Consider the following 23,185-nt stretch of genomic DNA (forward strand, 5'->3'; position numbering starts at 1 on the left):
AGGCAGGGGTAGAGATGGAATTTATAAACTACAACACCAAAATAAAAGTTTGAAACATAAAATAAAAGGAATACAAAACTAGTGACTTATTCTTGAGAGGCATTACATAGTATTCTATATCTGATTTTAGTTTTAAGATACCAGAGTTCACCCAGAATTTGAGTAGACAAAGGGAGAAAAGGGAGATTAAAATGCATTGAGTATTATAATCCAGAATAGTATGTTCAAAACTTGCCTTACCATCACATCCATTTGTACTTTGCAACACACCTGTGAGGTTAGTATAATTATCCCCACTCAATATATGAAACAGCTCTTTTGAGTCAAAACAGGCATTTGAGCGAAAGTTTATACTCTTGATTCTAATACATGGATTGAGGTAGAGCAACTTTTATTCTTTAGAAGTGAGATTTCCACATCCTTTTTTTAGCAGAGGCTTCTGTTTAGAAACTTTACACTCAAGAAAACATTCCTTATGTTTATGCCTTTAATGGTCTTGATGGTTGAAGTTAGCAAGTTAAGTGAAGAACATGCTGGATTTTAACAGAAGGCTGGCAAAAGTAAATCAAAGATGGTTTCTTACTTTGAAAAGAAGAGAAATATAAACTTCTTAGTTGAAGATAATTTTAGAAGCCATGATGTCTTAGATCAGGTTTGGGATAACTGAATATTTTTAAGGGCCAGGAAATCTCTCTCAACCCCTCAGTTTTGCCATTGCATCACAAAAGCAGCCACAGGCAATAAGTAAATGAAGCAACAAGGCAGTGCTCCAATAAAAGTTTGTGTGTAGACACTGAAATTTGAATTTTGTATAAGTTTTATATGTCTTGATATATTCTAATTTTGATTTATCATTTAAAATTGTTATAAAGTATTCTTAGCTTGGGATTCATAGGAAAGTGGAGAGCATGCTGATTTGGACCCTTTCTTGGTTGCTCTTGCTCTTAAAACTCCTTGCACCAATTTCAGGAAAGAGCAATAAATATTAAAAAAAAAAAAAGAAAGAAAGACACAAAAGAAAAGACCATTTCTTTTAAAATGCTAATTTCAATATAAAGTCACTAAAACTGACAGTAATTAATAAATAAAATCATGGAAAAAGTTTATAGTAATGTGAAAATTCAAAGGATTTTGTGAAGCAAATAAACATGCTGAATGGTAGAATCCAAGTCCATGAGAAGTTTTGGAAGCTAGTTCAATATTTCCGTGAGGTGTTGTCCTTGGAAATATGCTTAAGAAATTTTGCTTTTGCTAGAGACTTCATAAGGTCTATGGGGAGTGATACGTTTTTGGAGTCTCAAAATCTCTATTAGCCACCAACTTCCTGTGATATAATTCAGTAGTCTGTCTTAGTTTACAAACTCTAATAGTCTGCTATCTATGGTTACTTAAAATATTGGCTATTTTACTAGCAATTGGTTAAATAGACTAAAATACATATACTGAAAAAAAACAAATATTTAGACAAACTAGATAGTCTAGTGTTTCCAAACTCCGTTTGATTCTGATGGACTTTTTGGTCTGAATTAATTTAATAATAAGTGTGTATGTATGACAGTGTTTGTGCCTGCTGTGTATACTCCATATTCTCATGACAGATGGAATTGGCCACTTTGAACTTCAAGGAACTCAAACTTGGCTAACTTTGTGTAGCAGTGGCATTATTGGATTTTTCATTTCTCCTGGGTTCCAATAAAACTAACATCTATTGACCTTCAGGGCTGGTTAAAAAAAATCCATACTTTCAAGCTGGACTACATAAAAGGAAAGTTTTAGATTAGACTTTAACTATTGATTCTTGTGCTAAGATTTCAACTAAAAATTGTAACTTTCATTCACTAAGTTATAGCTAAATGCCATCTCTGATATTTTGGGCTGTATGACCTTTGGCACATCTCTTAACCTTGGTGATGTGATTCCAATAGATTTTTCTGACCCTTCACTGTGGACTCAATAGCAGAGACATGAAGAGGACAGTGACTGAGAGACCAAGAAAAAAACATTAAAAAATTTAAAAAAGATTTAATTCTCAATGAAAGGCTAATTTTGTGATCAAGACAGACCCATCAAGAAGTTTTCTGAAAAAATACCTACAGGATTACAGATTATTGGGAGGAAGACAGAGAGAGAGAGAGTGAGAGAGAGAAGCTGTTCTCATTTAACAGGGTATAAAATATAGGGGAAAAATCTTAGTTATTTAGGAATAATGACAGAGTACAACATAATCTCTATTTCAAGGAAAGCTAAGGAATCCAATGAGAAATCGATTGTTATTTAAAGTAATTATTTCCATTAAAAATAACCCCCACTTGAATCTTATCAAAATATTAATGAAATTTGTGATTGGATTAGAATTAAAGAAAATATTTGCCTTTAACTAAAATGCAAATCTTCACTCCTTGTTACTATTCAATTATTCCTGCAATTTCTTCTTAAAACAACTAAGCTGAAAACAGTTTAGATATTGTTTTATTTATGTGCCACAGAGTGTAAAACATCCAACTTCTTTTTTTCATGATTTGGAAAATTGTTGTTATTCAAAGTTGTTCAGTTTATAAAGTTGTTTACTTTACATATGGTTTTTCTCCTAATGATCTTATAAACTTTTGGAAAGCAATCTAATATCTCTTCATACCTCCCCCAATACAGAGGATAGTGTTGATCATTAAGGTGTTGAATAGTTCTCTTAGTGAAAGAAGATTTATTATATTATTATTAAAAAATCCCTAAACATAAAGTATAAAAATATAAAAGTCTATAAAAACCAAATCAAGACTTTGAGATTTTGAGAATTATTTGAGTGAACATCTATGGAGTGAGCAGAGAGCCTATGCAATGTTATTTAGAACACAGAAAAACCAGTCATTGCCTAATGGGATTTGTGTCTACATTTGGGGAAAGTAAATAAAATATTAGAATAAAGACCAGCTGATTTATCTGTGAGTTGTTATCATCACAGTGTATGTTTCTGAAAGAGGAAATATGCAAGGCCCAAGGAAACAGTCACTACTCCAAATCTCACTCTCTTAAAGAATTTGTGGTCCTCGGCAGCACTAGTCTGTCTGAGTCACTTGTGACTCTGTGGCAAGCGAAATAAACTGTGTGTCAAAGGTCTGCTAGCTTTGTCACTCAAGACAGACATTGCTCTCCCTGCAATCCCAACCTGTAGTCATCAAACTCCCTAAGCCCACAGAATTAAAGGAATTTGTGGAATTTGTATGATGTTCCATACAAAAACTTCTGGCCTTGACTGAAATAAGGCTGAAATAAGGCTTATTCTGCTAGTGGAGACTTTCTTTTCTTTTTGCCTTTCTTTTTTTCCTTTCTTTTCTTTCTTTCTTTCTGTTTTGAAACAGGTTTTATGTAGCCAGACTGGTCTTGAATTTAACATTCTCCTGTGTCAGCCTCCTAAGTGCTGGGATTATAGGTGTGCACTCGAGGCCCTGCTGAGACTCATTTCTGTCTTACTTGATTTAGTGGTTGGAACCAAGCTCCTTTATTCACAGTGCTACTTCCAATTACTACTTTTGCCTACTCACTTCTCTGGCTATTCACTGAACTTCCAGTCTCTCATTCATGGTCGTTTCCAACCCCTTATAATTTCTTTGGATGTCTCTCATGTCCCCCTGACTGTTTACTTTGTTCACCTTTTCATCTCTTTTACAATCTACTCCTACTTTTCCCATTTTATCACTCAGTGACTCCCAAGGGTCATTTTCACACTTCACCAGGCCTCCTCCTACTTGTTTGTGGGGACTCTTGACCTTCCTTGGTGCTTGTTCTTTTTAACGTTTTGTTGTTTCTGACTTCCTGTGATCTTTTGAGAATCTTTTCAGAAAATTCTACCCTCTACTATCAACCTTGTCAGCACTATTGCTTAAATTAATCTCTTAAGTTCAGGTGGCATATACCAAAAGAATCTGAGAAGATACTCCTATATTACACGTGGGCTAAGCTATGACACACAGCTCCCTGAGGCATCCAGCATCTGGAATGAGCAACATGTACCTGATTTGTTGTACATGGCCATCTGTTATCCCTGGCCCCCACACCATCTCCCAGCCAGCCAGCCTTCCAGACAGCTAAACTTTTTAATTGTCTGTAGCTTCTAACAAACTTAATGAAACCACTACAGTAGTCAAAATAACAAAGACCTCTTTAGTACCTCCATCAACTTAGTGGCCTTGAATTCCCCCCAAATGCACAATTGAAAGAATCTGTTCACACACCCCAACTTTTCAGTCACCGAGAGTGACGTTATTATCATCTCAGCAGTTTTCTTGAACACTAGCACTGGAGGTAACTTCTTTCTTTCAATTCTCACAGATTTAATTTGTAGACAAATCTTATCACATCTTATTTGTTTTGTTTTGTTTACAATGTATGGCTCCCCTTCGTCTTACAGACATAATTCCTAGTTGAAGACTGGTTCATTTGCTGATTACACACAACTGACTGCACTCCAGCTTGCTTCACTCAGTCGGAACAGAGCAGAACATTTTCCTTATACCTTATAATTTAATGACAGTGGAAAGGATAAAAAGAAGGATACTTTATTTCTTCTTAATCAACCACAAAAACTAAAGACAAAGCTATTGCCACAATGACATAAATCAATTGAAAACGTTTTCCCTTTTAACTTGACAACAGTGGGAACAATACAACTTATTACAATTAACTAGATAAAATTAGCCAAATATCTCAGGTAATACTGACCCTCTGTATCCACATGCTTACCCCAACACCAACATATTACAAGAAAATGGCAAAACAGACAAATAAAACTTTCTTTCAGTAGTAAAAACGAATCTTTCCATTTAGCTCAGGTTAAAAAGTGTGGGAGTCATTCTGAATCCACTCTTTCTGTCTCATCTCTCATCCAAAATATGAGCAGATGATTTTGGACATACTTTCAAAGACAATTCAGAATCTGGCACTTCTCATTACTCTCAGAACCACTACACTTTTCAACCCCTTTTCCTCATTTGGATTATTACAGTGGTGTCTTAATTGGTCTCATAACTCATTCATTCACACAGAGCCAAAATGGTACTACTAAAATGTAGGTCAAATCTCGTCACATTTTCTCTCAAAAATTTCTAATGATTCCCTTGCTTGTAGTCATGCATAATAAAGGGCAGAATTGGAAAATAATCTACAAGTCCCTATGATATCTGGCCTCTTACTCTCCAACCTCATTTATACCTCTTCTGTCATCTACTTCCTCCCAATTGTTTAGAATTCACTGATGTTTCTTAAATATCCAAGACAAACTTCTGACATAGGAGCTATGCACCTGTTATTTCTTCTCCCTGTAATCTTTTCTAGATATTCCCAGGATTTGCTTTCTCACTTCCTTCAAAGTCTATCTTCAAATGATATTTTCTTACTGACGCCTTCCCTGCTCAATCTATTTAGAGATTACACCCTGCCCTTCTGTGTCCCTGCCACCTTCCATCTCCTTATGCCATTTCCATACTGTTGTGTCACTCAGTAACATTCTAATTTGTAATGAATGTATTATGCTAGCTTCCTGGTGACTTCCTCTAAACAGAAAATAGATTCCTTGAAGTTGAATATTTTATTTGTTTTGTTTATTGATATATCTTGAATTCCTAGAATAATGCTCGGAATATCATAGGTTCTCACTTAATACTTTATTGATTGAAAAGGTGATGAATGTAAAAATGTGAGTAGAAGTAAATAATCTTAGAGAAATTAGACTCTGTATACAGAAATAAATATTAAGAAATTATAACAATGAGTAGCTTCATGGTGCTTTATAAATTGCAAACTACTTCTGCATACACACACAATCTCCCTTCCTAGCAAGAACATGTCGGAGAGAAGGAAGTGATGTTTTTACTCTGTAGGTGGGAGGGGAACTCTCTAGACCTTCAAACCATCTCCCAGATTCATAAACTAGTATGCTGAAGAGCACTGTCTTTTCTTGTGTTATGAAGATTGGGCTTAATCACCAGGATAAATATGACCATGGAATTAACACTCAATTTTCTTGACTCATATTTGGGGGTACAAAAGACATTGTCTAAGTGCCGTCCAGCTTTCTTAGATGATCTCATTCTTTCGTTTCCTTAGCTGCAGTGAAATAGATTTTCACCTGCTTGTATTGCATTACCTTAAGTACTTAAATTTCATTTTCAATGAAACCCTGTTTAATGAATATTTATGAGTATGTCCCTGCAGTGTTCATTCAATGTGTAGACTTCCCTTCACAGCAGGCTACAGTTTTACATTTGCTTCTTATTGCTAAAATGTTAGTCATACAAATCGAACTCGCTTAGGAAATATGAAAATAACAATCCCTCCTCTAACTCGAACATTTTCACCAGAATCACAAGCATTGATGGTGCTGAAAAATAATAAATAATAATAATTAAAATAATTGACCCCCCACCTGAAGTAATATGCAATTTGCATTTTTAATAGATGACATTGAAGTACAACTTTCCCAAGTGCGGCAGGGTCCTAAGCTAGAAGACTCATCCTTTCTCCCAGCAAAAGGTACAGATACTGACATGGTGCTCTCTTCTCATAGGTCACACTACCAATTCTTTCACTGTCAGGCATCATCTGGGGAAGTTCCAGGGAGGAATATAGTTGAGAAAGCTTCTGTTCCTTCCAAAATGATTTTTTAAAATTTATATCATTCTTTTATTTTCTTCCTCTTCTTTTTTTTTGTAAATGACAGGGATCTTCCGTAAAACATTCCATTACAGCTATGGAATCAAAAGTCACATAATACCTATCCTCTCAGCAAAAGGTAATTCCAATTAAAACTCTCAGTGGGTGGCCTGACTTCTGATATTGTGTGGGCAAATCTGACAGCCTGCCATATTCTTTGAATTCCTTTAAGATGAACATACAGGTTAGCTGGTAATTTGCAAGAAAGAAAGAACATGCAGGAATGCAGAATAAATGACATCAACCATATGGTGCTCAGATTGCAAACCCCTGACAATAAGCAGATAGTTGTTCATCTTGCCACTGTTATAAGGTTTTCTTCCATCTGAAGCCATCATGAACCATTGAATTACACAAGTAGCACTTTGCTCCTTTTGAATAAGGGAAAAAAAGATTTCATGTAACTTTTATGCACAAAACATATCAAATGGGAAGCATATAACTTGTCAAGTTGATATAAAACCTCTGCATTGAATATATAGAACTGTCCCTGCACTCATACATTATTATTTCAATATCTATGAGGTGGGTGTTATTAGGCTTATCTTTTAAGAGAAAATAATTGATATTCAAAAAGTTTGAGTGAGTTGTCCACAATCACTGAAGATTGTATAGCACTCAGTTGAGGCTCATCTTTGCAACACAAGATGAAAAGTTACCAAAATTTATCTGGCTTACTAAAGAGACAATACAATGATCCCAAAGAATGAGGATCAGAGGCTCTGTGACAAGTGTGTGCTCCCAGCAAATTAACTTTTCTGAGTATGGTTTCCACTTACAGGAGATTATGAGCACTAACCGATCATAAGGTTAACAATAGACAGCTCATAATTCAGGATGCAGAATCAGCCGTTTTATATTGATGTTGTTTTGAATAACAATAATTCTTTTTTCATTATGGTAATAAAAATAAGTAATGGAAGAGGCTTACCTATACTTGCATTTCAGAAAATTCTGCATGACCCTCAATGTTGGACTTTCAACTACTTAAGAGGGGGGTTCTACAATTCCAACATAGAAGGCACTATGCTGGACACAGCCAGGTCTTTAGAGAAGTGTGGGACTCTTGTTGCCCCTCTCCCTATCACTGCAAAAGTAGAGTAAGGGGGGGGGGTCACAGTAGGTAGGACCCCTCTGCAGCTGCTCCAGAATTCAATGTAGAAATGCTTGGATCTTTTCTGTGGTACACCAGAATGTCTGCATGTGCACATACATGCATGTGTGCCCCTGTGCTTAGAAGTATATTTATAGGATAGCAATTGAGAGTGGGAGATCCAGGACTTCCCAGGAGTCCTCATTCTCTCCCCCAATCTTAAAATGAAGCTGTTTGTGAAAACTACAAATGTTAACAATTTCTAGGAAGGTCTTACTGACATCATGCCCCTCCTGTTCTTCCTCTCTCACTCCTTGGAAAGAGCCTGCAGTAGCTCAGTGAGTGAAGAAAGTTGCACAGCAGTGAGGAAAAGAAAGGTAGAAGACTAATTGTGTCCCCGCATACTTCCCAATAACTTTCTGAGCCTAGGTCAGAACTAAGTTAAGAGATGGGAGAATGCACACTAGGTGAGAAATTTCAGCTTTGATATTCTACTATATTAGACTTTTAAATACTAGAAACAAGATAATTTATTAATTTACAAGCTGCCCAGAAAAGCTGTGAAGAATTATTTAATCACGGGGAGAAAAAAATAAATTGTCAGAGCTGCTTAAAAGGGAAATTGTTAAGAAGGACTCAAATGGCTTTTTGCTCGTACTCCATCAAGATCACTCCAGCTAAAAAAGTAGTAATAGCACAACTATAATAATATTCTGAAAGTGGTACTGGATTGTCTCAGGGTTTTCTAACAATTGGTTAAGACTTTTATTAATATCAGAACTGATAATGTATCTTGTAATTCTCTCACCTACCCTCAAACTCTTTCTTAGATTTTTTAACATGGATGTACTCCCTGCCTTCATGGAGCATGTAGCCATATATATAGATGGATTGTAAAAATTACAAGGCATGGTAGGTACAAATAATAAAAGTCTCATGAGATAAGGAAAATGACATTCACTGTGCATTAGTTTAGAGAGGGAATTGTTTCAAGATGGATGAAATCAGGGTCACAGGTAGAGAATGATAGAAGCATGTACAAAGGTAGGGTTTTTCTTGAGACAGATTATTCTGAGAAGTAAGCAGGAATCAGATTACAAGATTCCAGGCAAAATTGACTCAAGTGAGCCTTACTGTATATTTTGAGTTTTGTGGTTGAAAGGGAAAAATGATTGAATAAAACAGTCTCAAGTAAAACAGAGAAATGATATTCAGAGATACAGATTTCAAAAAAATGAAATTATCTTTCCCAAAATGCAAACAGAGAGGTCTTTTTCACTAAAGAATCATAGTCATATATATTTTTTTCATAGCAAAAAAACACCATTTAAAATTAATGAAATTATGCTTCTTTTCTTTTTAACTTTTAGACCTAAAGATCAAGAACAATATCGTTTTAGAAGAATCACTTGGAAATTTCTAAATGTAACCAGATTATAGTAAAATCTTAAGATTTTTAGTGCATGATGATTCTAACGAAAATGACAGCACTAAAAATAAGGATGAATGACAGCTAAAGAAGTTTTGAATGACACTTACACTTTTGAAAATCTTTGCATTCTAATTGGAAGGGGAAAAATCAGAACAATGGTCTAAATGTTATTTTAAAAAAGAAATACACTTTTTAAAGGTAGTGTAATGTTCTGCTTCTTAATCTGCAGATTTATTATTAAACTATGAATATAATGTATTTCACAGGTTTATGACTTTGATGTTTTAAAAAATTCTTAAAGAGAGAAGCACAACAAATTAGTGTCACTAGAGTATACTTACAAATAAATAGTGTCAACAAATTTATTTTATAGAGAAAAAAATGCAGCATTATCTTCCCCTGTTCCATGGACAGGCTACCCCAGTGCTGCTCTGGGAGCAAGCTCTCCCTCCCTTCCTATCTTTTGTTCTGCACCAGAAGCAGAACCAGGGCTGTACTGTAATTCCTCCTGCTCCCAAGTTAGCAGCAAATAGCTAAATAGTTCTGTGGGGAAGAAAGCCAAAGAAAGCACTGGGGCATAGTAGCTGTTGCTACTATTCACTGGGTCTAGGCAGACACCTTTTAAATCATTCTAGATAAGTGAAATAGCTGTAGCTGTAGATTTCCCTGTTCTCCCTTGCATTAGGCTGTTTTTTTCAGACAAGGAGTTCTTCCTCCTTGAAATTTTTTAATGGATGATTTTATAACAAAACACTTTGAGTCCAAAATACTTATCAAAATGCTTATATCCCAAAAGAAACTTGATGGCCTATGTTCATTGTCCAGGTACAACTTCCTAAAATGTCATTTTTTAATTAAGTTCTTAAAATACATTACATTATTAGCATCTTCAAAAGGGAATTTTCTAGTACACTAAATTGTGTTTTAGTTAGTAGTCCTGTGTTTTCCCCTCTCACATTCTTCCCCAACTAAAAAAAAGGTTTAATTCATTGGGTATTTCTGTATAGCTATGGTCTTATTTTTTTAAGGAAGAATACCAAGATTCCAGAAAGAAAAGCAAAAATCTCAAAGTAGATTTTAAAAAATCATACACAGCATATTTCAAAATCAATTCTACATAAAAAGGAAAATAAAATGTTATTAAAACACCAAGTATCATATCATTTTCTAAATTATCATGTAATCCTTCAGCCAGATGATTTCCCAAAAGGTTTCACCAGTCAGTGGTTCTTAAAGACTTGCGCTTATTTACCTTCTAAAAGAATATTTTAAGGAATATGGAATTTCGTGCTTTTAAAATTGTGTTTCTTCATCATTTTAACATTTGAAGATATATAATTCCCCAAATACTATAAATATTAGTATGTTAAAATAATTTTAACTATTATTATTTGTACCTAATTGATTTTAAATATTGTATCAATTTATTTATTTATTTATTTATTTTAAATTCATATGTGCATATAATGTTTGGGTCATGTCTCCCCCCTTCCACCTGCCCCCTCCATTAACAATTTAATACCTATTACCTACATTAGAATATAAAATGTATCAAAAGATTGCACAGCTAAATATGCATTATTTCTTTTTTTTCTTAAATTTTTATTTAACTTCTCCCACAACATTGTATTTTAATGGGATAATGATTTTATGGCCAAAAGACTGTACTGATCATCTTCTCATAATTTCCTGCAATTAAATATGTATATAAATATAAATTTAAATTTAAAAGATTCCTGATTGTGAGAAGATAAGTGTTATTATAACCCTCATAGGTTAAGTTTTTAATATAAGATTATTATTGATATAGTCTGGATCAGGAAAGATATATTTGATAATTTCTGAACAAATATAAAAAGTATATTAGAAATTAGTTTATGAGATGGACACCCTTTGTTTCTTCAGTCAGTTCTTATATTTATGGCTGAATTTACATTGCTACAATAAGGTATATAAAACATAAACTTTTTTCTTAGTTTTTATGTTTATAGATTTTAGAACCTCAGAACACTAATTCATATAAATAAGTAATTGAGAAAGGAAGGAGTTTTGTTACAGAAATGTTATTCAATTCTTTGAATTATTTCCAAGCTATATGCCCCAAATCGCACAGAGATCCATCATAAAAATTACTGTTAATGATCTCTCAGCTGACAGCTCAATTAACATTGACTTCAATTTTGTTGAAAAGAAGGAACTGGAAATTAATTGACTTGTAAAAGGTTTTTTATTCAGTCATTCTTCTTTTCAATATAATCACCAATATCTTGAACTTTCTCTCTGTTTAGTGCTGAGGTATGAAAGGCAGGTTACATGAGACAATACCCAGAAAACTTTCAAAACATTTCTTCAAGATTGCTTATCTTGAGAGATGTTTAAACCTCAGGGATCAATAAACTTTAGAACTTGAAGGTTTATGTGGTTCTTTGTGAAGTCCCCTTCTAAAAGGAGAAGAAAAGAACAGGGTGGGATGTCTGTGGCAGATGCAGTCTCAGGCAGATTCATCTTAAGGTGGAGTAGGCATGACCACTTAACAAGTGTTGATTCTGAAACCTTTGGAATGTCCTTTTGAAATATCAGAAGCATGCCAGTTTAGTTTAAAGAAGATAGTTACCATCCATCAGAATCCTCTACTAGACAGGTAAATTTCCCCTGCTTTCAACTCGCAGACTTTCTTCTACTTCTCAACTTCCAGTTTCCCTTACATGCCTAAGATTAATAGAACTAAAAATTTAAAAAACAGTCAAATAGTGATTGAAAGTATTGGATCAGATTGTCTACCTCATCTTTTGGCTTTTTTTTTTAAGTAAGACTGCTGAAAAGAATAACAAAATGTGATACGAAATCACACTAACAATGGGGATGATGACACTTAATGGTTATATAACACTGTGTGTTATATAACCATTATTAGAAAAGTTGTGCATACATTAACTATTTAAACCTCACAGTAGCCTTGTGAAGTAGATATTATTATTCTTCTCATTTTACAGAGGAGAAGTCTAAGAAAAAAATCAGATTGCTTATGCAATTTAACCTAAGCAGTCTGCCTTCTGTGACTATTCACCTACTGCGAACCCTCCCCCAAAATAATTCTATTAGTCAGTGAAATTGTTTTCCAGGGAACACACACAACATCAGGAGGGAAGAAAGGCCAAGTAGAGAGATGTTTCCAATAAAGAAATTCCATCTTCTTTATTTGCATCCAAAAATCTGCCTTCTCTATTCTAAGACTATAGATCTTGTAAAGTTGATATAAATAAACCACCTTGGAAAATTCATTCAAAGCCAATTTTGGGTAAATGTTTAAATAATTCTATGAACATACAATAGTTTTATAAAAAATAATTTTTACTGTGCCAGGCACAGGTAGCTCATGCCTATAATAATCCTAGCTACTTGGGAGTGTGAAATAAGGATGATAATGATCACCACCACGAAATAGTGCCTTTAGGCATCTTTGTGAAAAGCTATCAATTACAAAAATATTAGCAATGCAGCACAGAACTATGATACATTTGCACAATTGCAGACAAAATAACCATTGGAAGAGAAAAGTGATTTAATAATAAATACTACTTAAGATAAACTTTAAATATCTTAGCGTTCAAAGTATGTGTCTTACCTGGTGCCAGTGGCTCACGCCTACAATCTTAGCTACTTGAGAGGCTGAGATCAGTAGGATTATGGCTGGAGGCCAGCCTTGGGAAACAGTTCATAAGATCCCACCTCCAAAATAACCTGAACAAAATGGACTGAAGGTGTGGCTCAGGTAGTAGAGTGCCTGCTTTGTGAGTTCACAGTGTGTTCAAAGAATGTATTCAAAACCCCAGGCTCATTAGAAAAAATAACAATAATAACAATATTTAATGTATTTATTTCTTTTCTACAAAAATCTTCTTATGTTAAGAATGTGAACAGTTACATTTGAATACTTGAGAATTAGTTTTTTTTTAAATTGAGCTGTATCTTCAACATGAAAATTCATTGAGAAATAATTAGCCATAGGCACTAAATTCTGAATCAATTGACTTTAAAATGAATATGTTATTTGTAAGCCATTAAATTTTCTTGCCAATTTTAATTGAACTAAATTTTCTTAATATTCATGTAGATCATAATTAATTAAAAGTTATAAAAGGAAAGTTATGTGATTTCAGATTAATGGTTAAAGAAATATATGCAGATCATTGTCACTTATATAACATTTTCCTTTTGAAGGTACTACTAAACACATAAAGAAAAATATAATGAAGGCAACTGCTTATGTAATTATGATGTGAAATCTTGGTAGATCATTGTTAGCACTAAAAAATGACATTTTACCTTTGACATGTAGAAATTCTGCTTTCTTTTAATTATCCTGCCACATCAAACAGTTCTAATAGTTTGGAGAACACGGTTTTTAATATATTTGTTGGTCAAAATATTTCCTTTTTCCTCTGCTTCTTTTGGCATATTGTTATGGGTTAATATCCATGAACAGGATCAACTATAATTAAAACAGATAAAAAAAATCTATATTGCATGACAAAATGTGTTATGTGAAATTAAACATGAATGAGCTCTTGCTACAAAATGCAGCTTTGTAATCTTTTCATGTTTTGTCAGTCATAATATTATATTTTTGCTGAGTTAATCAAACCGTAGTAATTCTTAAAAGGAATACAATGAGAAATCAAGAGGGAAGTGATAGATGCAAAATACCTAATTTTTTAAAATATAAAGCTCAGAGGAGATTCCAAGATGGTGGCTAGAAGGAGGAAGCACAAAGTGTGCCTCCTATAGTGAAATCTTGGAGAGACGCTGGAGACATACCTTGCAGGCAAAACTACCGAGAAGAGGCAAAATGTTGACCCCTTCACTCCTCCAGCCAGTGCAGAGCATCTCCACTTCACATTAAATGGAGAAACCAGGAGGGCCCCTGGGCCACCAGTTGCCCACGCCCAGATGGCTTGGAAAGACGCAGACAAGTTTTGTTCTCTTTTATGCATCCCCTTTGATGAGACAACTACAGAACAACATCTGAGGCACCAACTCCAGGACTGGAGACTGAGACGGACACGAAAATTATTAAGGCTGAAACTTCATTGCATTTGAACTTGGAGGTTTTTTCTTTAATTTTCTATTTTTCATTTTGTTTTATTTTATTTTTATATATACATATATTTCTTTCATTTACTTATTTTTTATTTTTATTCTTATCTTTATTCTTTTTATTTTTTATTTTCCATCCTCTCTCTGTCTCTCTAATGCCTATTCAGATTACTGTCGATTAGTACACTAATGCTCCCTGTTTATACCTTTGAAACTTTTTTGTTTGATTCCTTTTTTTGTTTTTTCCTACTTGTTTGTTTATTTGTTTTTCCCTTTTCTTTAACTTCTTGCTTTCCATCTCCTCTCACTCTTCCATTCTAAATATTACCATTGTTATTATTACAAGCTAGAAAATACTTAATTGCACACAGTACAGGAGCAGCAACAACACCAAGGACAATGACAGAAAGACAGAAAAAACAGGGAAACCAGTTCCCCACAGCAAAAAATAAGTACAGGAACCAGAGGGGAATGAAGAAAACAGATACTCAGATCCAGACTCCAACAAAATGAAGATAAACTATGCCAAAGGACCCAATGAAGCCCACAAGAATAATTTGAAAGAAGACATACTACAGGTACTCAATGAGAATTTTATAGAGATGATACTGGATATGGTCAACCAAAATACACAGGAGACACTCAAGAAATTCCAAGACAACAAAAATAGAAAATTTGAAAAAGCAAAAGAAGAAATAAAGGAAACCATAGAAGCACTGTATAAACACCAAAGTGAAACAGAGAACACGATTAATAAACAGATAAATGAACTCAGGACAAAAATAGACAACAATAAAGAAGAAAACAGCCAGGATATGGAAAACCTCAGAAAAAAGAACGAAACAGAACTGCAAAACAAAACGGAAGGCCAATCCAGCAGAATAGAACAAACAGAAGACAGAATCTCAGAACTCGAAGATGAAATGGTAATTAAAGGAAAAACCAAAGAAGTATTAATTAAACAACTCAAGACCTGTGAAAAGAAAATGCAAGAACTCACCAACTCCATCAAAAGACCAAACTTGAGAATCATGGGCATCAAAGAAGAAGAGGTGCAAGCGAAGGGAATGTGTAATATATTTAACAAAATAATAATGGAAAATTTCCCAAATCTAGAGAAAGATATTCCCATACAGATGCAAGACATCTCCAGAACACCAAACAGACCAGATCAAAATAGAACTACCCCACGATATATCATCATAAAACAACAAGTTCAGAAACTAGGAAAAGAATATTGAAGGCTGTAAGAGAGAAAAAACAAATAATATACAAAGATAAGCCCATCAAAATCACAGCAGACTTCTCAACAGAAACATTAAAAGCAAGAAGAGTGTGGGGTGAGATCTTCCAGGCACTGAATGAAAATAACATCAACCCCAGGATACTCTACCCAGCAAAACTACCATTCAAAATAGATGGAGCAATAAATGTCTTCCATGATAAGCAGAAACTAAAACAATATGTGACCACAAAGCCACCAATACAAAGGATTCTTCAAGGGATTCTGCACACAGAAAGTGAAATCCAACTTAACCATGAAAAGGCAGGCAGCACCAAACCACAGGAAAAGAAAAAGCAAGACAGTAGAGAGTAACCTCAACTTAGGTACACACCATCAAACCTTCAAACAACTAAGACAACTAGATGGCAGGAATCACCACATACTTATCAGTACTAACACGAAATGTTAACGGACTTAATTTACCCATCAAAAGGCACCGCTTGATGAAATGGATTAAAAGGGAAGATCCAACAATTTGTTGCTTACAGGAGACCCATCTCACTGACAGAAATAAGCATAGGCTTAGGATGAAAGGCTGGAAGAAGATTTACCAAGCCAATGGCCCCCGAAAACAGGCAGGAATAGCAATACTTATCTCTGACAAAGTAGACTTCAAACCTACATTGATCAAATGAGATAAAGAAGGACATTCCATACTAATAAAAGGGGAAATAGACCAAAAGGAAATAATAATCATTAACCTGTATGCACCCAATGTCAACGCACCCAATTTCATCAAACATACCTTGAAAGACCTAAAAGCATATATTAATGCCAACACAGTGGTTGAGGGAGACTTTAACACCCCATTATCATCAATAGATAGGTCATCCAAACAAAAAAATCAATAAAGAAATCCTAGATCTAAAATATACAATAGATCAAATGGACCTACTTGATGTCTACAGAAAATTTCATTCAACTTCTACACAATATACATTCTTCTCAGCAGCCCATGGAACTTTCTCCAAAATAGATCATATCCTAGGGCCCAAAGCAAGCCTCAGCAAATATAAGAAAATAGAAATTATACCGTGCATACTATCTGATCACAATGCAGTAAAAGTAGAACTCAACAACAAAAGTAAAGACAAAAAACATGCAAACAGCTGGAAACTAAATAACTCATTGCTTAATGAACAATGGATCATCGATGAAATAAAACAGGAAATTAAAAAGTTTCTGGAAGTCAATGAAAATGAAAACACAACCTACCAGAACCTATGGGACAAAGCAAAGGCAGTCCTAAGAGGAAAGTTTATAGCCATGAGTGCATATATTAAAAAGACTGAAAGATCCCAAATCAATGACCTAATGATACATCTCAAACTCCTAGAAAAACAAGAACAAACAAATCCCAAAACAAATAGAAGGAGAGAAATAATAAAAATAAGAGCAGAAATCAACAAAATAGAAACCAAAAAAACCATACAAAGAATTAATGAAACAAAAAGTTGGTTCTTTGAAAAAATAAACAAGATTGATACACCCCTGGCAAACCTGGCTAAAATGAAGAGAGAAAAAACACAAATTAGTAGAATCAGGAATGCAAAAGGGGAGATAACAACAAACACCATGGAAGTCCAGGAAATCATCAGAGACTACTTCAAGAACCTATATTCAAATAAATTTGAAAATCTTAAAGAAATGGACAGATCTAGATACATATGATCATCCAAAACCGAATCAAGAGGAAATTAATCACCTGAATAGATCTGTAACACAAAATGAAATTGAAGCAGCAATCAAGAGTCTCCCCAAAAAGAAAAGTCCAGGACCTGATGGATTCTCTGCTGAATTCTATCAGACCTTTAAAGAAGAACTGATACCAACCCTCCTTAAACTGTTCCAAAAAATAAAAAGGGAAGGAAAACTGCCAAACACATTTTATGAAGCCAGTATTATAGTTATCCCAAAACCAGGCAAAGACACATCCAAAAAGGAGAACTATAGGCCAATCTCCTTAATGAACATTGATGCAAAAATCTTCAACAAAATAATGGCAAACCGAATTCAACAACACATCAAAAAGATTATTCACCACAACCAAGTAGGCTTCATCCCAGGAATGCATGGGTGGTTCAACATACGAAAATCAATAAATGTAATAAACCACATTATCAGAAGCAAAGACAAAAACCACTTGATCGTCTCAATAGATGCAGAAAAAGCCTATGATAAGATCCAACACCATTTCATGATAAAAGCTCTAAGAAAACTAGGAATAGAAGGAAAGTTCCTCAACATTATAAAAGCTATATATGACAAACCTACAGCCAGCATTATACTTAATGGAGAAAAACTGAAACCATTCCCTCTAAAATCAGGAACCAGACAAGGATGCCCACTATCTCCACTCCTATTCAACATAGTACTGGAATTCCTAGCCAGAACAATTAGGCAAGAAGAAGGAATAAAAGGAATACAAATAGGTAAAGAAACTGTCAAAATATCTCTATTTGCAGATGACATGATCCTATACCTTAAAGACCCAAAAAACTCTACTCAGAAGTTTCTAGACATCATCAATAGCTATAGCAAGGTAGCAGGATATAAAATCAACATAGAAAAATCATTAGCATTTCTATACACTAACAATGAGTAAACTGAAAAAGAATGTATGAAAACAATTCCATTTACAATAGCCTCAAAAAAAATCAAATACCTAGGTGTAAACCTAACAAAAGATGTGAATGACCTCTACAAGGAAAACTATAAACTTCTGAAGAAAGAGATTGAGGAAGACTATAGAAAGTGGAGCGATCTCCCATGCTCATGGATTGGTAGAATCAACATAGTAAAAATGTCTATACTCCCAAAAGTAATCTACATGTTTAATGTAATTCCCATCAAAATTCCAATGACATTCGTTAAAGCGATTGAAAAATCTACCGTGAAATTTATATGGAAACACAAGAGACCACGAATAGCCAAGGCAATACTCAGTCAAAAGAATAATGCTGGAGGTATCACAATACCTGACTTCAAACTATATTACAAAGCAATAACAATAAAAACAGCATGGTACTAGCATAAAAACAGACATGAAGACCAGTGGAACAGAACAGAGGACCCAGATATGAAGCCACACAACTATAAGCAACCTGTCTTTGACAAAGGAGCTAAAAATACACGATGGAGAAATAGCAGCCTCTTCAACAAAAACTGCTGGGAAAACTGGTTAGCAGTCTGCAAAAAACTGAAACTAGATCCATGTATATCACCCTATACCAAGATTAACTCAAAATGGATCAAGGATCTTAATATCAGACCACAAACTCTAAAGTTGATACAGGAAAGAGTAGGAAATACTCTGGAGTTAGTAGGTGTAGGTAAGAACTTTCTCAACAAAACCCCAGCAGCACAGCAACTAAGAGATAGCATAGGTAAATGGGACCTCATAAAACTAATAAGCTTCTGTTCATCAAAAGAAATGGTCTCTAAACTGAAGAGAATACCCACAGAGTGGGAGAAAATATTTGCCAGCTACACATCAGACAAAGGACTGATAACCAGAATATATAAAGAAATGGGCAAGTGAACTAAACAGAATTTTCTCATAAGAAGAAATTCAAATGGCCAATAAACACATGAAAAAATGCTCACCATCTCTAGCAATAAAGGAAATGGAAATTAAAACCGCACTAAGATTCTACCTCACCCCTGTTAGAATAGCCATCAGTAGCAACACCACGAACAACAGGTGTTGGAGAGGAAGTCGGGAAAACGGAGTCCTTTTACACTGTTTTGGGAATGTAAACAAGTACAACCACTCTGGAAAACAATTTGGAGGTTACTTAAAAAGCTAAACATTGATCTACCATTTGACCCAGCAATATACTCTTGGGGATATACCCAAAAGACTGTGACACAGGTTACTCCAGAGGCACCCGCACACCCATGTTTATTGCAGCACTATTCACAATAGCCAAGTTATGGAAACAGCCAAGATGCCCCAGCACTGACGAATGGATTAAGAAAATGTGGTATCTATACACAATGGAATTTTATGCAGCCATGAAGAAGAACGGAATGTTATCATTCGCTGGTAAATGGATGGAATTGGAGAGCATCATTCTGAGTGAGGTTAGTTAGCCTTGCCCAAAAGACCAAAAATTGTATGTTCTCCCTCATATGTGGACATTAGATCAAGGGCAAACACAAGGGGATTGGACTATGAGCACATGATAAAAGCGAGAGCACACAAGGGAGGGATGAGGATAGGTAAGACACCTAAAAAACTAGCTAGCCTTTGTTGCCCTTAACGCAGAGAAACTAAAGCACATACCTTAAAAGCAAGTGAGGCCAATAGGAGAAGGGGACCAAGAACTAAAGCACATACCTTAAAAGCAACTGAGGCCAATAGGAGAAGGGGACCAGGAATTAGAGAAAAGGTTAAATCAAAAAGAATTAACCTAGAAGGTAACACACACGCACACGAAATCAATGTGAGTCAATGCCCTGTATAGCTATCCTTATCTCAACTAGGAAAAACACTTGTTCCTTCCTGTTATTGCTTATACTCTCTCTACAACAAAATTAGAGATAAGGGCAAAATAGTTTCTGCCGGGTATTGAGGGGGTGGGGGGGAGAGGGAGGGGCAGAGTGGGTGGTAAGGGAGGCGGTGGGGGCAGGCGGGAGAAATGATCCAAGCCTTGTATGCACATATGAATAATAAAACAATAAAAAAAAAGACATAGCAGACATCATCCCTAACTTCCAATGGTAAAAAAAAAAAATCAATAAAATAAAATATAAAGCTCAGAATATTACATAAACACTTCTACACAATAGTTATAAATAAATGTATATGTCCATCAGTCAAAGAACAAGACATTGCTTTGTTCTGGTAGCACACAGACATCTCTAGTTTGTCACCAGAAAGGTAACAAGTGTGAAGCCAGCCTAGTACAGAGGGGGGGGAAGGAATTTTTATTTTCTGTCAGAAAGAGTCAATTTAGGGGGAATGTGTTGAGGAAAGGGGAGATGAAGTAGGATGGTAGAGAAAATAAATTCATGCATGATATATTTAATACATTGTAAGAATCTGTGAAAATGCCACATTGTAACCCCACCCAGTACAATAAAGGAAAAAAAGAGTCAGCTTATTATCAACTATAGGTTATTGTTTCCAAAGATTCATATTGTTTGAGGAAAAATATAAAAATATATTATTATTTTAGTTTAAAATTTTTTCAGTTTTTCAATATTGACCATTAACTCAATTACTTTTTAAGGTGCCATGTTAGCTTGTCCCCAAGATGACCACCATCAATTCTTTCTGTCTTATATGCACATGCCACTGTCATACAGAAAGTCAGCACAAGTGACACCATGTCAGCAGCACATATTTTTTAACAGACCCACAACCAGATTCAAGTGCATGTGACCTGCATAGTTACAAAGACACCATGCTTAAAAGAGCCTCAAGCTTGGTCTACTGCTCTATTGTCACTCTCAAAACTTTTAGTAAATGTGAAACATGGATCCTCATGTTTTGTGCTGGGCTATACTAATTACAAAAGTGGCTTCTATGAGGACTAGTAATCTGCTTCCTTTTTCTTCTTGAGAAGTCTCGTCTACTCTGGGTAAAATGGCTTCATAGAGGAATGTGCTGGCATCTAACATTGGAGGTAGGAAGCCATTTTAGTGTTAAACCTAGTAAAGTCTTCAAATAAGCTGAACTGTAGATATAATATGATTGACAGTCTATAACACCAAAGTGAGGACCACCAAGCTGAGCCTGTCTAATGATAAAACCATGTGATAGCTCAAAAACAAATAGGTATTTTAAGCTACTACATTATGGGTTGGTTAGTCATGCAGCAATTCATCAGCAAACAGGCTATGTGGTAGCTATTCAAACATGGGTTGGTGGGTCTCAGGTTGATGACCTCTGGGTCACTGGCCTCTAGCACATACTAATTTACTCATTGACCACCAAATTGATCTGCTATCTAGAAATGTTAATCAAAATATAATATCTCGTATGTGGAATCCAGATTTTAAAAAAGATGACTTGAAAGTAAGGAAAAAGAAGGAGACCAATGAAATGGAAGGAGACAACAGAATGTAATGGGTATTGAATATGATCAAAGTAATTATATACATGTATAGAAATGTCTTAATGAAACCAATTATATAGTACCATTAATGTACACTAAAAAACTCAAAAAAACATATCATTCTATTTGAATGTTTTACATTATTTCATTAGCTTGATTATATCATTTATAGCAAGAGTTAAGGTGGATTTTTGTTTTTTCCCATATTGAGCTGTTTGATATTAGACTAGAGCATTTAATTATGATTTACATTGTTATAATATGCTGGTTACTTGATATACATTTGATTAGCACATGTTGCCAGTTCAAAGTTTCTTTTTGGTAAGACAAAACCTTGAGTTTAAATAATTGCCTCATTCTTGAATCATCCCAAACATCTAAGAAATGATCAATCTTCTCTTTAATTTCCAATTCCTAAAAAATATCTAATATTATTGCATTTTTCCATGAGACAATTCCTCTAAACCTTTTGGTCATATACTTTAAGTCATTCATTTTGAAGTTTCATGAAGACAAATGATTAAATTATTGTCTTCATTTTTTGTAGTAAACACGCAGCTGGATGCATATTGCTTGAAATGCATTACAAAAATTTCCCCAATAGTTCTTCCTCCTCTACTATGATTGACAAATACGCTATGTTTGCCTGTTTCTTTCTATTTGAACTTCAAGGCAAATTTATTGATCAAAATTGATCAAAAACATAAAACCATATTTAGTTCTTTATACAACTTGACTTTCATTTCAAGTCAGATGGAAAATCTATATTTCTATATTCCTTTCAAAAAATTTTTAGTTATACTTACCTGGATCCATGTGGGTGTTTCCTTAAAGATTATTTTGTGATTAATTTATCAAAAAGTTAAGGAAAATCATCATCTCCATCAAAAGACACTTAGGAAGTGTGTAGCACCTATCCTGGTTGTTTAGACCTCAAGTGTGGCCTTGCTGTAGCTGTTGGTATAATGTATTCAGAACGGCAAAAGGAAAAATGTTCTGTTAAGAAAATGAGTAGCAAGTAAGAACAGGCCTATGCTATGGGTCTATTTCAGTTAATCAAGTGATTCAAATAATCCTAAGTACTACAAGTAGCAGTGACCAATACCACTTAATTTTTCATGATGTCAGTTTCTCATAACTGTATTATCAGATTTTTTTATATAAAAAAGAAGGAAAATCACAGTGAGAATCTATACTAGTTGCCAGGAACATTCAGTTTCCGTTTTAATTTTGACACTCATTTACTGTATGATTTGGGGCAAGTCACAGAATTCACACAAACTTTAATTGCTTCTTTCAATGAGATAACACAATCCAGTTGAAAGAATGTATTGATAATCTCTTTTTTTTTTTTAAAGGCTTTTTTTTTTTTTCATTTTTCTTTTATTATTCATATGTGCATACAAGGCTTGGTTTATTTCTCCCCCCTGCCCCCACCCCCTTCCTTACCACCCACTCCACCCCCTCCCGCTCCCCCCCTCAATACCCAGCAGAAACTATTTTGCCCT

General features: G+C 34.6%; 1 protein-coding gene, 1 long non-coding RNA gene and 1 other non-coding gene across 17 annotated transcripts in view; 1 reads left to right on the plus strand and 2 right to left on the minus strand.

Moving 5' to 3' along the window:
- Positions 1-23,185, minus strand: part of Nlgn1 (neuroligin 1) — an 841,293-nt gene that overhangs the window by 317,730 nt on the left and 500,378 nt on the right. The window lies entirely within an intron of this gene.
- Positions 1,903-1,988, plus strand: LOC141423689 (small nucleolar RNA SNORD62). The gene has a single exon (XR_012448516.1). It is a non-coding gene; the product is annotated as a small nucleolar RNA SNORD62 (small nucleolar RNA).
- On the minus strand, positions 3,292-23,041 carry LOC141423293 (uncharacterized). Its single transcript, XR_012448029.1, has 2 exons — positions 22,484-23,041; positions 3,292-13,722 (listed from the first exon to the last, which is right to left on the minus strand). It is a non-coding gene; the product is annotated as an uncharacterized lncRNA (long non-coding RNA).

This window comes from Castor canadensis, chromosome 5 (assembly GCF_047511655.1).
Source record: "Castor canadensis chromosome 5, mCasCan1.hap1v2, whole genome shotgun sequence".
In the NCBI taxonomy this organism is placed as follows: Eukaryota; Metazoa; Chordata; class Mammalia; order Rodentia; family Castoridae; genus Castor; species Castor canadensis.